Raw genomic sequence first — 17,039 nt, forward strand, 5'->3', positions numbered from 1 at the left:
AAAGGTGGGGGGAATGCTGAAAAGCAATGATACTGTTCACAATGTTTTCCTTTTGGAAAGGAAAGGGGCTTCCTCTCTGCCCAGTGCCCACCCACCCAATCTCCTCCCCTCCCTCTCCTCCCCTCCCTGCTCCTCCTCCAGGTCATTATTGGACTACGACCTGGGAGACCAGGGTTCAAATCCCCACACATTCATGAAGCACACTGGGTGACCTTGGGCCAGTCACTGCCTCTCAGCTTCAGAGGAAGGCAAAGGTAAAACCACCTGTGAATACTGTGTACCATGAAAACCCTGTTCATAGGGTCGCCATAAGTCGGGATCTACTTGAAGGCAGTCCATTTCCATTTTCAAACATGATTGCACAGACATGAATCCCACTGAACTAATAAAGTATGCAAATGATCAAACCCACCCTCCCTTCTCTTCCCTTCTATCCCCTCCCCCTTCCCTCCCCTCCCCCGTCCTTTGCCCCTCCCCCGTCCTTTGCCCCTCCCTCCCCATTCCCATCCCTCTCCAATCAGCTCCTATATGCTCACTATGTGCTCAGAGGGACATGTTACCAAATTCTTCCAAGCTACTCAGGAAGTAAATTGGACTGTGAAAGTCCAACCCAAATTGTGTTTGCATTTTGACAAATTTGTAGGGCAGTCCAATATCTCAGAGAGGAGGTCAGGTCTCCTGCTCCCCTGGTGCATTCACTATAGCTGCCCAATTTCCCTGCTTTTTAAACTTTGATAGAAATATATGTGGACTATAGGTATGTTCTTAAACCGCAAGGGGTTTTTTTTGCCTATGAGTGAATATATAGTGGAGCTGGGGCCTAAGACTAAGGGAAATATTTCTGCAGATCTATATTTTAGAGCTATGCTAGGGAGCTGTATATAACCTTGTCAATAACTCAGTTAAGTTATCAACCCCTGTAGGGAACCTGAATTCAATAATCTGACAGATCTGACACTAAAGTTAGAACTTTCATACAACTCTGTGGATGTCACCCCAGACACTTTTCACTGTCAGTTCACACATTCAGTAGCCTGTCACGTACAACTGATGTATATACTTGTGTGACTTATTCCTCCATTCAGCAGGACAGTTCCCTCTTTTTCCCAAAGCCCCTTTTTAAGGCTCAATTCTTCAGCAAAGTCTTTTCTGTTCACTTCAACTTACACCCTCCGCCACTGCCATCAGACTCTCCTTATCCCTATCCCAATCCCACTGCTCATATATCAAACAGGCATCTCCCTCTATCTGTTTTAGATTGTGCAGCTCCCTGATACTGTACAGTGCTTAACACTGCTATCAGTAGTGTGCCTGGATAAAACATGTGTGTTCAACCATTTTTAAAGTATATTTCATCAAAATATTAAGTATATTTCTCCAAAATAGCTTTTAAATCCTTTAGGTCATGTCTCCACCAGCTCTTTTCCCCATGAACAGTCCCAGCATATGCTGGCAACCATTGGTGCAACTAATGCATTTCATCTTGGGCTACATCCTTGATTCAGTACATATCTATACAAGACATACAGATTGGTACAATACTTATACTTCCAGTTTTCCCGAATCTCCTTCATTGACATACTTCACCCTTATTCAAAATACACACCAAAAATCCAGGAAAGTTATCCCACTGTGAAAGTGCCTCTGGTCACTAGGAACTGTCACTACAACCAAACAGGCAATGGTATGACCCTAAGGCAATTGGAGAAGCCTTGAACCATTATATCCAGGAGGGTAACTGCTATACCAGGCATCAGGACCAGCTCCATGAGCTTCCTCCTATAACAATCGCAACAATAATGTTGAAGAGTGCTTTGGCTTATGGGTAGTAAGTGGTTTGAATCCAGTAAGAAACAGGCATATTTTTGAAAAGAAATATATTGATTTAGAGATCAGGAATAAGAGCATGTTTCTTACTGCACAGAAACAAAAGCAAAAGAACGTCATGGTTTCGGAGTCTGACCCTCTGCTATCAGAGGATGGGTCTAATGACACAGAAGATGGGAAAGACTCAATGAATGAAGCAGAAAGACCTCAGAAGTCAATACTTCATCAGAGACTCCCATGAGAGGGGAGCCCCAGGAACCAGTGATGCCTTCACCTGCATGGCTGAAGGCTAACCCCCCGCCTCCTCAAAATCCTTAGCAGTACAGGATGGCACACCTCAGGTGCCACACCACATAGAGTGGCAGTAGGAGTCTCCTCAGCTCAGCCGAGACCAGTCCTTGAGGAGTAGGGCCCAGCTCCTTTAAGCCCCAACAGTTTCCTCAGAATGGGTGGATCCTGAAACACTAACCTGGTGCCAAGCTTCCATAATCTCTCAGTTGGCTCCAGACCACTTCTGGGGCAATGTTCTTGAGAGTTTGAATATGTACTTGGCTCCACAGTGAGCTGACCATGGTCCTGATCTCTTGCAAACTAGGACTTCTGCTGAGCCTTGGCAGTACCTCCTGGCTGGAATATTAGAACAGGATAAACGTTTGATAATAATTCCTACATATTGAATCCCTGCAACGTGTCTACATGAAACTGATGTTTATCTACATGAAACTGATATTTATCAGAGGATGGATAAGCTTATTTAAAGTCAAGAAATTACAGTTACATGGTACAGGCAGAAATATACAAGCAGGTTTCTGTCATAGCTTCAGCTTCTAACTTTAAATTTTCTTTAGCCTATCCCACAATGAAAACTTCATGGGTAGAGTCAGGTCTGCCTGTATGGAGAAATGTTTGCTAATAGGCAAAAAAACCTTGCAGTTTAAGAAATTTAGCATTGAAGTCTATTATAGCGTCAGACATGCCCAGTAAGAACTATCAGAGTTCTAAAAGCCAGACTCACAGCTGTTTGGCTTGGCTAATAAGGTAGCCACACCCATGCCAGACTTTTATTTCACTTTAGACAGTTATGGCTTTCCCCAAAGAGTCCTGGGAATTGTATTTGCGAAGGGTGCTGAGAATTATTAGGAGACTCCTATTTCCCTGACAGAGCTCCAGTGAACAGAGGGGTTTAACAGTCAGCCCCTCTTCTGAACATTGTAGCTTTGTGAGAGTAATAAGGTGTCTCCTAGCAACTCTCAGCACCCTTCACAAACTACACTTCCCAGGATTATTTGGGGGAAGCCATGACTGTCTAAAGTGAAATAAAGGTCTGGTGTGCATGTGCTCAGTGACAGCTTTGGTTTAAATTTGGGTGGGAGACTATATGTGCCAGCTGTAGAATAAAAAGGTGAATAAAAAGGTGGGGGAAGCCCTGAAAAACAATGATACTGATCACAATGTTTTCCTTTTGGAAAGGAAAGGGGCTTTCCCTCTGCCCAGTGCATGTCCACCCAATCCCCTCCACCTCCATTTCCCCTTCCTCCCTCTGCCTACCCTTCCTCGCTCTTCACCCTCCTCCCCCTCTCTGCCTCACCCCAAGTTCAGTTTCACCTATCCTAAGCATGATTGTACAGGAGTAAATCCCATTGAAAATAATCAAACCTGCCCTCCCCTCCTCTTCCCTCCTATCCCCTCCATTTTGCCCCTTTCCTCTCCCTTCCTTCACCCCTCCATCCCTCTCCCCATCCAATCCCCTTCCTCTTCCCCTCCTTCATTTTCCTGTCCCTTCCCTGCTCCTCCTCAGTTCTACCTGTTCTAAACATGATTGCACGGGAGTAAATCCCATTGAACTCAATAAGCATGCAAATTACCAGACCTGCCTTTCTACTCCCCCCTCCTTCCCCTCCCCTTCTTCCCCTCCTCTCCCTTCCTCCTCCCATGCCCACCAGCCTTCCATCCCTGCCTCTTCTCCTCCTCCCCCAATGTCAGTTCTGTTCTGCAGAATAGCCTCCAATGGACATGAGGTGTGTCTTGGTTTGCACAAGATACATTTCTTAAATTAATTAAAAATCAGCCAGGTGTTTTTTTAACTTTTAAACTGCAGAAGATGAAGGTCAGAGTATGGGGCAAGGTCAGTAATAGGATTACAGGTACTCTATGAACATGGCTGATTTTTAATTAATTTCAACAAATTATGAGACCACTGACAGAATAAAAGTCCAACAGGAGTCTGATTTTTTTCTCTTGTTTTACACTTTGACATCTCAATTCTCTCTTGACTGTTTTGTATATCGCCATGAAAACTTAGAGAGTTGTTAAGCATTTCTGCATTCTGTGCTATACGTTTTGTGAGGTTTTGTTTTGAAATGAACTTATGGGAAGCATCAGAATGGCATGGGGGGTATTTTCAATTTAACATTGTGGAATGTGAAAAATCCATGCTGGCTGTAGTATACAGTCAGTCAACAGTCAGTTAGTTTATTACGGTCATAGACCCAAAATAGAAATAACACAATACAACAACTCATTGCATCTTACAGATCATTAAAAGTCTTTTAAACATGAATTACTGTTACTGCTACAAACCAGAGTTCGACCTAAACTTAAGCAGCATAACAAAACATACAATCGATTGTATTAGAATATAAGCGAATTATAAAACCCATAAAACAGAATTTAATTTAAATAGGTCCTAAACTTTAATTCATCATCATAAAAATTATAGAACCTGCCTTTTACAGATGGCCTGAGCTATATAAAAGAATTTGGCTACATGCAAAGTAACATAATTGTATTTATCAGCTAAAAGGTAGTGTGTTTTCCAGGTTAAAAATCTACCTGAAAGACCAGTAAATAAAGGTAAAATGAAATTTTTTCTTGCATCAGAGTATAAATCACAAAAGAAGAGAACATGACAAATTGTTTCGGGTAAGTTCATCTTACAGATACACAGTCGGTTTTCTGCGGGAATGCCATGAAAGCGACCCACTAGGATAGCAGAGGGAAAGCAATTGAATCTGGCTCGGGTAAACAGGAATCTATATTGCGCAAAGGTTAAATCTTCTAGATATGAAGCTTGATTTGGGAAGCAAAAACTCAGGCCAAAATGCAATGGGGAACAAGAAGTTTTTGCTTTTGATATTAAAAACTGACGGTCTAGATCTTTTATCCGTTGGCCAATTATATGCATTGCAGCCTTAAGATCCCAAGAAGCCAGTAACTCTTTAGATAAACCTAAACAGTTTAACTTTTCATTTAGAATTTTGGACCAGGAACTGACAAACGGATCCCCCCATAGTAGGTGAAGGTAACCCAGGGAAGGACCCGTATACGCCATTTTAGTCCAAAAATTAAAGGCTTGCAACCAAGCTGAGCACTCTACAGAATTGATTCCAGCTGTATAATATATCGTGGCTGTATAATTATCAGACAGTAAGACTTTTCTCTCAAAAGACGCCTAAAAATTAAAACTAAAGGTTCTCATCTTTTGATACGCCACAGAGAATTTTTAATCAAAATGCAAGATTAAAGGGAAATTTTAAAAATACCCTGTGTTTTCTTTATAACTGAATACTTCCTTTTCATCCAGACAGGAAATCCTTAACTTATTTAGATAGGCCTCTAGGGAAACTGTGCACCTGGACAAACAAGGATACGACTGCTTTCCAGAGGAAAGATTTATCCAAGGGTTGTTGATATTTAGAACAAGTCAATCCTATATCAAAATGTTGTATGGTGTGTTCCTGTTCAAGGCTCTAGCCAGTCAGCCATGTCCTCTTTGAAGATACTGCATTCCATTTCCTTTCACCCTTGGTTTTCTGTCCCCTTCCTTTCCAACAGTCAGCCAGCATTTAGTCCTCACTGATTCTCAGTCCTCATTGGGTTGTATGAGAGTTTACTCCCCCCACATATAAAGTTACAGTGTGGAATATTCCTGTTCAGGGTTCCTGGCAGACAGCCAGACCCCTCTTCCTCTCCATTCCCCTTCCCTGCTTTTCCTGTTCTTTCTCCCTCTAACAGTCAACCAGCATTGAGCATGCTCAGTCTTCATTGGTCTGTTTTGTTACACACACACACCTTGGGATAATCCCAAGTCTGTCAGTTCCTTCCTGCTGTGCAAGAACGGTGCCAGTTTGGCAATGACAAAGGGACAGGGCCTTTTCAATAGTGGCTCCCCATTTGTGGAATGCCCTCACCTGTGTCTGTCTCTGTGACGTCCTTCCCTGTCACCACCTGTGTCGCTCTCACTCATGGCTACCAGCAGTCAGGATCATCGTGTTTATTTTTACCTCTCTCCATTCTAGCACAGATCTCAAAAGATCCCCCTGCTAGGCCACACTACCCAACACTCTGTGTATCCAATATAACCTCTAGACTGTGCCTTAGTCTCTTCCTGGTTATTTTGATACCTTGTGTCTGTGTGTATAGGTAATTCCCAAGCCCCCTGAAGCCTCTTGCCTATGAAGCTCACAGCTCTGGGTTGCTCTGTGGTACTGGATGTTAATACAATATCTCTTCCTTCACCGCTGCCACCATTCGATACTATTTCTTCTTCAGCACTGGTTACTCTGCCTCCCCCCTGGTCTGTGCCCCCCCCAGCTGAGGAATCAGGTTTTAAGTAAATCAAGAAAATATTTATTGATAACACTAAGAATAACAAGATTACTTATAGATTTCATTGACAAGCATATGGTTTCATATATGTTTCTCTTAGGTTCCTAATTCCTACTATTTGCCTCAGAACTCCCAATCCAATATCTCAACAGCCACCTCTTACTCTCCACATCAGCCTTCCTATCCACAACCACCCTGTCCAACCCCCACCATGACTCAACTGCCATCCTCTCATTTATACCTTCAGCCATTCAAACACACAGCCAATCATCATCCAGCATTCTACAGCCCATGTACTCCCCCTTCTCACTCACTCCACTTACCATATTTCCTATAATAAACCTGCACTTACCATATTTACATTACATTCACATACAGGAACATCACAGTTTCCATCACTACTAACCTTCAGAAGGAATTTGAAAACCTTTGTTTACCCAGGTATTTGATGGCTGAAGGGGATTGTTCCTGGCAACCCAAAAATAACTGATGAAATAATGTTTTAAAGCTGTGTTTTAAATTAATATTTTTAACTGTGTTTTAGAATGTTTTTAACTGTATTTGTGTTTTGGAATGTTTTTAGTATGCTTTTCTTTTTCTTGTTAAATTGTTTTGTTTATGTATGTTGCCGTGGGCTCCTTCAGAAGGAAGGGCAGGATATAAATTAAATTAAATTGATGTAAGGGCCCACATTTAGGGAATAAGTCCACTATTGGTACTTAAAATGCTAAGAATGTAAAACCCAGCTCTCTATGCTGGCCATACTTGTATTAAAGAGAAAGGTAACATCCTAATCCAGTCCAGGAAATAAAACCAGGAGGTCCCTTCTTTTAGTCTTTATACAACAACTTGAAATGGCTTTGAAACACTTTGGCTTCAATTTCTCCAGTATCAGCTAAATCATACCCCATAGTCTTCTAAAAACAAGAACTAAGGGGTGTACCACAACAGGTAGGGAGGACAGGCCTCCTCCAGAGCTCCTGTAACCCAAGCACTGAAGTTAAGTTTTGGAACTTCCAAGCTGGTAGTAAAAATGCCATGACAACAGTGCCAATGGGAGTAGTCCAACCTGAGCCACAGCCATATGGGCAAAGGAACATGTGAACTGATGGGCCCACACAGCTTCCTGGGTATGTGGGGAGAACATGTGCCACTGCAGTCACATGAATCACTGCCAGGAAGCTATATCATTACACTTCAGTAGTTGGAGTGGTGGGGAGAGAGAGAGAGAGAGAGAGAGGAGAAAATTATGACAGAGGAACAAAGAAAATGAGGGTGGGTGGGAGTCTGCCTAGATTCTTTTAAGTAAATACCTTATTAAATACATTGGCTCCTTTCCAAGCAAATTTAAGCACTTTTAAGTTCCATTGATTCCAACGGGAGAATTCAACTATGTTCTCTCCCATTGGAATCAATGGGGTTTATTAATAATTCAATCCTATACAGGCCTACTTGAATGCAAGCCCCTCGAGATCAATAGGGCTAATTTCCAGGGAAGAGGGTACAGGATTGCAGTCTAAAATATTTAACTTGGGCTTTGCTATCAATGCCAGATATGGAAAAGCAGCTTCTCTCTCTCTCTCTCTCTCTCTCTCTCTCTCTCTCCCCTCTCTCTTGTGACTTTAAAAATGACCTGGGGAACTGGCAGCATCCCATCTATTTTGGGGAGGGGAAACGTGTTGCAACTACAGCTCATGCCACCAGCAGCTTTGCTCTCTTTTATTGTTGCTTTGGGGAAGCAGACCCATTCTGGGCTCAGTTGCTGAACATTGACCTTTTGGTAACAAAATGATTAATATTCTCAGAGCCTAAGAGTATAATTCAACATCTATCTTCACTGAGAAAAAAAAATCCATTTTCACATGCACACACACATCAGAAACACTGGATTCAAACACCCACTCACTTTCTTGTTTCCCCTTTGCTGGAATGCTAAGGAATATATTATACAGCCACGAGAGTGGCTGTATACTATACTCAGCATGGATTTTTCACATTCCGCAAAGTTAAATTGAAAATACCCCCATGCCATTCTGATGTTTCCCATAAGCTCATTTCAAAACAAAACCTTGGAAAACTTATAGTCCTGAACTCAGAAATGCTTGCTTAACAACCCTCTAAATTTTCATGGCAATACACAAAACAGTCAGAGAGAATCAAGAGTTCAAAGTGTAAAAAGGGAGAGAGAGAGAAAAAACATGACCCCTTTTGGACTTTTTTCTGTCAGAGTTCTCATAATTTGTTGAAATTAATTAAAAATCAGCCATGTTCACATAGTACCTATTACTGACCTTGCCCCATACTCTGACTTCGTCTTGTGCAGTTTAAACATTTTAAAAAATGCCAGGCTGATTTTTAATTAATTTAAGAAATTTTGCATTTAACTGAATGATGTCGGGCATGCTCAGTAAGAACCAACTGTCAGTGTTCTAAAATCCAGACCCACAGCTGCTAGGCTTTGCTAATCAGGGGGCCACACCCACACCAGACCTTTGTTTCACTTGAGACAGTCATGGTTTTCCCCAAAGAATCCTGGGAAGTGTAGTTTGTGACAGGTGCTGAAAGGAGATTCCTATTCCACTGACAGAGCTCCAGTGGCCAGAGTGGTTTAACAGTCAGCCGCTCTGATTGAAGCTCTGTGAGGGGATCAGGGCATCTCCTAGTAACTTCTCAGCACCCTTCACTAACTACACTCCCCTCAAACATAAAGCACACCCAGAATTTTGCTAGAATATATTTCACCTTCCACTGTTTTATCTTGTGCAAACTGAGACACTCCTCATGTCCACTGGAAACTATTCTGCAGAATAGTCAGTGCCATTATTCCACAATTGTTTTTGAAGGGTTTTTTTAGTATTGCAAAGTGTTGCTGCACTTCACATATTCACAGAAACAGAAGCAAAAGAAAATGATTTACTATAGGAAAGTTCGCTAAAATTGCAAAGTAAATCAAACATATTTAAAGTGACTATCTGAACTATATCAACTGTTTTAATATTGTTGCTTCCTCCTGCTAAAACAAGATCAGCACAGCACATCTTGTTTCTGTTCTTTGGGCTGACTGACGGTATTGCCACCACTCACCATATGCTCAGAGGCACATGTTACCAAATTCTTCCAAGCTACACAGCAAGTGGATTGGACTGTGAAAGATCAACCCAAATTGTGTTTGCATTTTGACAAATGAGTAGGGCAGTCCAATATCTCAGAGAGGAGGTCAGGTCTCCTGCTCCCCTGGTGCATTCACTAAAGCTCCCCAATTTCCCTGCTTTTTAAAGTTTGATAGAAATATCTGTGGGCTATAGGTACGTTCTTAAACCACAAGGGTTTTTTTCCTTATTAGTGAATATACACACACAGAAAGTTCCATGTTCCATCCCTTGGGTCTCCCTTACACCCTGCCAGGATTCCAGTTGGCTGCAGCTCCCAGGGCAGACACTTTGCTGTTTCTCTCAGCAGGCACTGTCACACTGAGTAGTGTCGGCTATCGGGGAGAGAAGGAAGGGCACAGATCACATTGTGCCACAAAAATGACTTTTAGAATAGGTGTGCCAGAGGTACATCTCTTCACTAGCTCGGTGTTACCATTTCCAAGCAAATCTAGCATCTTCCACACTCACCAGTTTTGAAGCCACCAAAATCCCTTTGCTGCTTTCTATTTCTATGAACATTTCTTTGATAAATAAATGTAAAGAAAGTTACACATTTCCAGGAAGAGTAGCTGGAATAGTCTTGCAAGGGGAAAGGAAAAAAACACTACCACAGTCTTCTGGCACCCTAAAGACTAACCAATCTAGTATGGCGTCAGCATCATCTCTAGAAAGTGAAAGTTGCTCACATGGCTTTGGTATATTGGATCAATTGTCCAAAATGCTGCTTCCATTGGTAGCTTCCATTGGTAGATTCAAGATAAATGCAAACAAGTTGAAGGTGATTGAACCAGTGGCAGGCTTTGTAGCATCTGTTCTCTAAGCACCTTGGAATCCACAAGAACTCATTACATGCTGGTGTAGGAGCTGTAACAAAGAGACCTAGTGATGTTCGCCTCTGGCACAAACTCCTTCTCCCAAACCCGCTTCCCCCACCCCTTGCTACGCACATAGATCTGCAATATGGGGGATAATAATTCTGATTTGCCTTACAGTGCTGCTGTAAGGATTGCAATTCAATAATGTATGGAAGGCATTTTGGGCACTTCAAAAAGGCTATGCAGATGTTAGGCATTATTTTTATTATTTGGAATGCCATTTACAATCAAGTTTTAATGCCATATTAGTGGGACAAGGGAAACTTCCATCATATCTATGATGAAATCCTTAACTTTATTCCTGTACTAATCATAAAGTGAACATTTTGTCCCACAGTTGAACCACTGTTCTAGCTTACAACACTGAATTTAAAAAAATAAAAAAACAAGAAGAGGATGCACCATGCGAAATGTGGGTTTCATTAGCATGGCAATACTCGTTTGCAAACATATATGTAAGAGACATCACTTATACAGATTGCTGCAGAGGGGTGATCATCACCACAGATATAATTATTTTTATTAAAAGAGCTGGGAAGCTGCTGCCAGAAAAGCCACATTTCCCATAGTTCCATCCTGGAGAAAACACCCCACCTTTCAGTCCTTCTTGTTTTCAGGAAGTAATTGAGAAGGGAATCGTTATGTGGAGAAGAACCAGATGAATATATTTCTCTGGTTGGCAGTGAGTGTGTAGTCAGTGCCTAACTTCTAAAGAGAAAAGTGCTGAAGCTTTTGTTTCTGCAGGACATAAGTTGCAGGTACTCAGTTGGGAGAAAAAGAGACCTCTCTTTAGGGCACTTTATATTATTATTTAACAGTTATTTCACTATAGGAATGCTGTTCCATGGATTTGCTGGCTGATCTTGGGTTAGTCACTTGTTGCTGTGGCTCAGTATTCCTCAGCTGTTAAATGGGGCCAATGCCCTATATATTGCATGAATGCAATATTGTGCATATATATGTACGTTAAGTACCTGCTTGTTCACTAAGACTTTCAGAGGAACATCTCCTGGTGGTACCGTCGCCTGCCTTGATTCATTTTTGTCAGCCAGGAAGAGGGCATTCTTTGCGGTGGCACCTGCATTGTGGAACAGTCTCCCCTCTGAGATCCAGCAGGCACCTTTAGTGATGTGTTTCCACTGGCAATTGAAGACACCCTTGTCACCTCAAGCATTTGTAGACCCTTGATCACCAGGTCAGTTTTTATTTATTCTTGGGCTATTGTATGGTGTATATATTTTGTATATAACTTTATGAAATTGCTATTGCTTCATATTGTTGTATGCCACTCTTATTTAGTGAAAAGCAACATAGAAATCTTATAATTAATGAAACAAACAAACAAATGTATTTTTCATGTGTCATGTAGTTAGTGCATTTCCCCACACTGTTTTTATCCTCTAAAGCAGGAGTGGAGAAACGGTGATCCTCCAGATATTGATGGCCTACAACTCCCATCCTCCCTGAGTCCATTGGCTATGCTGTCTGGGGATGATGGGTATTGTATGTGAGCAAGGGGGGGTATCCACCAATGTCTGGAGAGCCACAGGTTCCCCACTCTCATCTGCCTAGAGCAGCCTTTCCCAACCAGTGTGCCTCCAGATGTTGTTGGACCACAACTCCCATCAGCCTCAGCCAGCATTGCCAATGGTCAGGAAGATGGGAGTTGTGGTCTAACAACATCTGGAGGCACACTGGTTGGGAAAGGCTGGCCTAGAGGCATCTCCCTCCATGCATTTTTGTTTCTTGCTCTCTTCTCGCCACACACACAAATCTGGATCTGCTCTGCTATTGTTTGCCAGACACATGAGCAGGCTGCCCCACCCAGTTTTATCTGTGAAATATTAAAAGGTATGGCCTGGTCCAGCCTGTGAAGAGGCCAAACCATTACTGGGAGCAGGGTTTGTGGGGAAAGCTAGTAAAGTATAGATTCTGCAACACTTGAATGACTTAGAAAATGTGTAGTGAGCATCTAAACTTTATGCTACCTTCCAATCCTGCTCCATGATTTACAAAGGTAACTGTGCATCTGGTACCACGTGAGCTGAAAACTATCAAGGGGGAAGATTTGTCTGCTCCAAATTATGGGTAACAAAGGGTGCTTTTCATTCCACACATTTACTGTTCACACAAGTGCCCCCATGTGTTCACTGGCATGAAAGGGAGAAGGGGGAAAGCACCTGCTAGCCAGGCTCCCTACAAAATGATACATGTGCTAACCACACACTCCCCCTCAATGGACACACATTTGGCGTCAGTGTGAAGGGGCTCTGTGCATATTCATAGCTTTGCCTAATCAGAGTTCCTGCAGATCACACAGAGGAACCCCTGTATGCATGCATCTGTACACACATAGGGCCCCTTCACACTGATGCTGAATGCATGGCTGCTTGGGCTTGGGGTGGGGGTGGGTGAGCTGTGCCTCATTGTCAGGGGGCAGAACACATAACATTTGGGACCAGGGGCCAGAAGGTTCCCGCAGCCCCATCCACACCTAAATGCTGCATGTGAAGGGGTCTTGAGCAGGTCCCCTCTGAGTTTGCCCCTTAGCAACCATCTAACCAGAATTGCTGTCTCCTCTCCCCATAGACATCTCCAGACAGTCATTATTTTGCTGGTAGAACTCAAATGCATACCAGCAACTTAAGGTTGCACAGTTAAAGTAGATTTGGTGCTCTTGTGCAATATACACACACAAAAATGGATTCTTTGCTGTAAGGAAAGTGATGGGAACATAGAACACTGCCTTATCCTAAGTCAGACCATTGGTCCATCTTGCTCAGCATTATCCACACTGACTGGCAGCAGCTCTCCAGGGTTTCAGGCAGGAGTTCTACCCAGCCTGGAGACTCCAGGGATCAAACCTTGGACCTTGTGCATGCAAAGCAGATGCTCTTCCACTGAGTTATGGCCCTTCCCCAAACCTGCACTGGGAAAAATGCACCAGAAAGTATGGACTAAACAGCTGAGATCATATAACCTGCCCACAAACTTTATGCACACTAATTGGAATGAATGCATCTGGAAGTGGTCTCATTTTTTAAAAAAAGTTGTATGAGACATTTGCCTCACTCTTTTACTACTACTACTACCAACAACAACAACAACAACACAACACAACAACAACAATAAATGTGTGGTAGGTGGTGTGGATATCTCTGAAGAAAACAAATGTGGTTGGCAGATTTCAACTCATAATTGTGCGTTAAATGCTTTTGTCTTCTATCAGCTGTTATTACCTGATCCTCACTCTCAGTGGGCCAGATCTTTCAAATGTTGCTGTTCGAAGCTCAAATGGGTCCCTCTGGATGAGCTTTCTAGTGATACCAACGGCACAGAGGGCAGGAGGAAGAGGTGTGTTGGTGCGAGTCCACTTTGTGTTCTTAGCCCCGAGCATTGCCTCCAGCCATTTGCACTTGCTTAAGAGGATCATTTGCTGCTGGTGTTTGCTCTGAGCAGCAGCACAAGGCAATGGTGTTGGAAAATAAAGAAAGTTAATGGCCAGGCATAGATCAGCAGGGATTATGGGTAGCATTAATATTCCTTGCTTGTTCATATCTTTTCAAAAGTTTGAGCTTAATTGCAGGCACACTTCTCATCGCCAACAACCCCAAACCCACATGGACTCTTGGAAATCCTGTTCAACTCAACAGGTTATCCTTGGAAATTGCAAGTTCATGTATAATTTTAGGAACTCAGGCAAAAGTCATAACTAGCCTGTGACCTTTGCTCCCAACACTGTAAGCCCAAATATCTGGCCGTTTTGGTTCTTATTAAACAAATCACACTTTTTATCTTCTTTTTAAGTCATGTTTACTTTTTTATTCTTGTAGCAGGGCATTATTTTATGGAGACTTCTTGATGCTCATGTGAAGGGCCAGCTCTACCAGCAGCCATAGTGAGGCGACTGCCTCAAGCAGCAAATGAAGCTTCCCCGCTGCTGTTCCTCTTAAGTCTAACAGGAATTCCTCTCCACTGGATGACAGAGCTGTGGCTGCCACGAGCCTGTCCTGCACCCTTTAAACTAGTCTCCTTCCCTCAGGTACAGGTGGAGGATGTTATCCCATTGCCAGTGTGGAAATAAAGTTCAAGTGCCAGTCCAGTTGGCTTCTGTACATGGGATGGAGGAAGGGGCACATTTTGTCCTTCACCTGAGTCAGCAAAGGTCTTGGGCCGGCTCTGCTCACATGTAAATTAGAGCAGCCCTGCACAACTTGAGCATATGATCTGCCTTCTACTAAGTAGGGATGGATGCATCAGTCTATGTCTGGTCGGTGTCCATTTCACACATGTTCAGTCCATTCCATTGTTTCTTCTGCATTAATATATATTAAAAAATCTGCACAGCAATTCAAATTTGAATATTATTTTATCACAAAACACCTATTTAAATGCATATTCTCTCTCAGTGGTTCCCAAACTTTTTTTCCTATGGACCACTTGAAATTGCTGAGGGTCTTGTGGATCCCTTAATGTGTCTGTTGTAGCAACTGTAATGCACCTGGCTAAATGCTGTATGATTTTTATTGTATTTTTGCAGATACACCATGAACCACCTGAATGAAGCTTGCAGGTCACCAGTGGTCCATGGACCATAGTTTGGGAACCTCTATTCTATCCCAGTGAATGCATTTCTAAAACTTTTATCCCCATATATGCATATATTTAATGGCAACATGTTCTGGTACTTTTGTTTTTAAGCTGAAAACTATTTGCAAAATTCACAGAAATTCACTAATCCAATGGACAACTATGTTTGAAACTGCACATTAATCCAAGAAGTACAGATCAGATCAGTTTGCATCAGCATTCATAGCTACTGAATTCTTCAGGCATCACTAGTGCCGAGTTAAACCATTGATCCATCTAGCCCAGTACTGTCAACTCCGAGTCACAGTGGCTCACCAGAGTTCCAGGTATTTTTTTTTCCATTACCTGATATCTTCCCCCCACTGGAGATTCCATGCATTGAACCTAGGATCTTCTGCATGGAAATTATGAGCTTTACCACTGAGCTATGGCCCTTTCCTGTGTTCTCTGCTCAGCCATATTCAGCCTACCAGGTACATAAGGTGGCCTGCTAGTGAGCATCCTGTTTTTGCAGGGTTGGCCAGTAGGTCAAGCATTGCAATGACAAATTGGCTGCATTCAGCCTGGTGCATCACAAGCTGTACATCCCTAAGTTACTACTCTTAGTGAAATACATTTATGATCATTCCAGTAGCCAACAATGTGGAGTTGAAGCAATGATGCAACACAGAGAAGTGTGTGTGTTCAATTCAAGGAAGAGCGACTGAAGCATCACATATAATACTGCCCTTAGAGACATTTCAAAGCAAACTGTTTATGAAAAGCAATGCAAAGTTTCTTGCTTGAGGGCTGCTCTCCCCTGTTTATAGTGAACATGTGTAGTGCATTGTTAATGGCAGAATGTAACCTTGAATAGCCTTTTCCCACAGAATCCATTTTCTTTCGTTCTTTATTTCCTGTTTGTAGGAAAACAGTGATGCATTCTACAAGCTGCCCGGCTTTAATGCCATTTGCCTGATACCCACCTGTTTATTACACGAGTTAGTCCAAAAGTGCATTGTGAAAAGTTTTCACAACAAGCTCCCTATGCCCAGAATCAGTACAATACAATCAAGCTCAGAAACAAAATATTTGGTGGTGGTAGATTCTTAACATCTTCATTTTCTTGTAAAGTAGCAGTAGGTCCAGGGGGGGGGGAATAGGCCTAGCAATCACCATTAGCTATGATAGCTTTACAGGAAGGAATGTTTTATATGGCTGGAATTTTATTGTGACAGCTGATCACGAGCATATTAGGATAGTCAGGCTGAAGCCTTACGTGCCACATTCCAAACAGAGGATTCCTCACAATGGGTCCCTGGCTAAGCGAGCCACAGTTGCAATTTTATTAATATAGACAGTAAACAGTGCTGTTTGTCTGATTAGACATACATAAATAAAAACCCTTGCACCTCTTGCATTACACTGTATAGGCCTTAGATGGGTTTAGATCATTGCTGATCAAAAATTCCCACAAGATAGGAATTTTCTTAGGAAAACCCCCTGAGATTTTTCTTTTGTTCACCCTACCAGGAAAATGACATTTTGCTGAAAATTATCTAAATATTCTCCACTTAAAAACAACAACTGTGTAACAGCTACCATTTTCTCCCCTCAGTGCACCAGGATGATGCTAGGTCCAGAGTATTGTGGAGGAAGCACAAGGGTAGCCAGACTGCCAACCCAGTTCCTGCAGTTGCCACTTCCACAACCTTTTTTTTGGGGGGGGGGAGAGAACCTTTCCTACTTTGCCACCGCCTGAGAAACTACTGGAATATTTCTCTGCCCCCCGCCATGGAGAAATTTGGTGGAATGGTCTCCCACCCCAATTTCTCTGCAAACAAAAAGGGGATAATTCTGAGAGGCCATTTTGCACAGCTCTGGGCTGGACTGGGCTTCAGCTGTGATGGTAGAAGGAAATGAATGTAATAGGCCACAGTGTCTCTGGAAAGGAAAGCAGATAAACAAATATAATATAGCTTCTGATTAGCTTAAATGCTTTCTAACC

This window comes from Rhineura floridana, chromosome 4 (assembly GCF_030035675.1).
Source record: "Rhineura floridana isolate rRhiFlo1 chromosome 4, rRhiFlo1.hap2, whole genome shotgun sequence".
In the NCBI taxonomy this organism is placed as follows: Eukaryota; Metazoa; Chordata; class Lepidosauria; order Squamata; family Rhineuridae; genus Rhineura; species Rhineura floridana.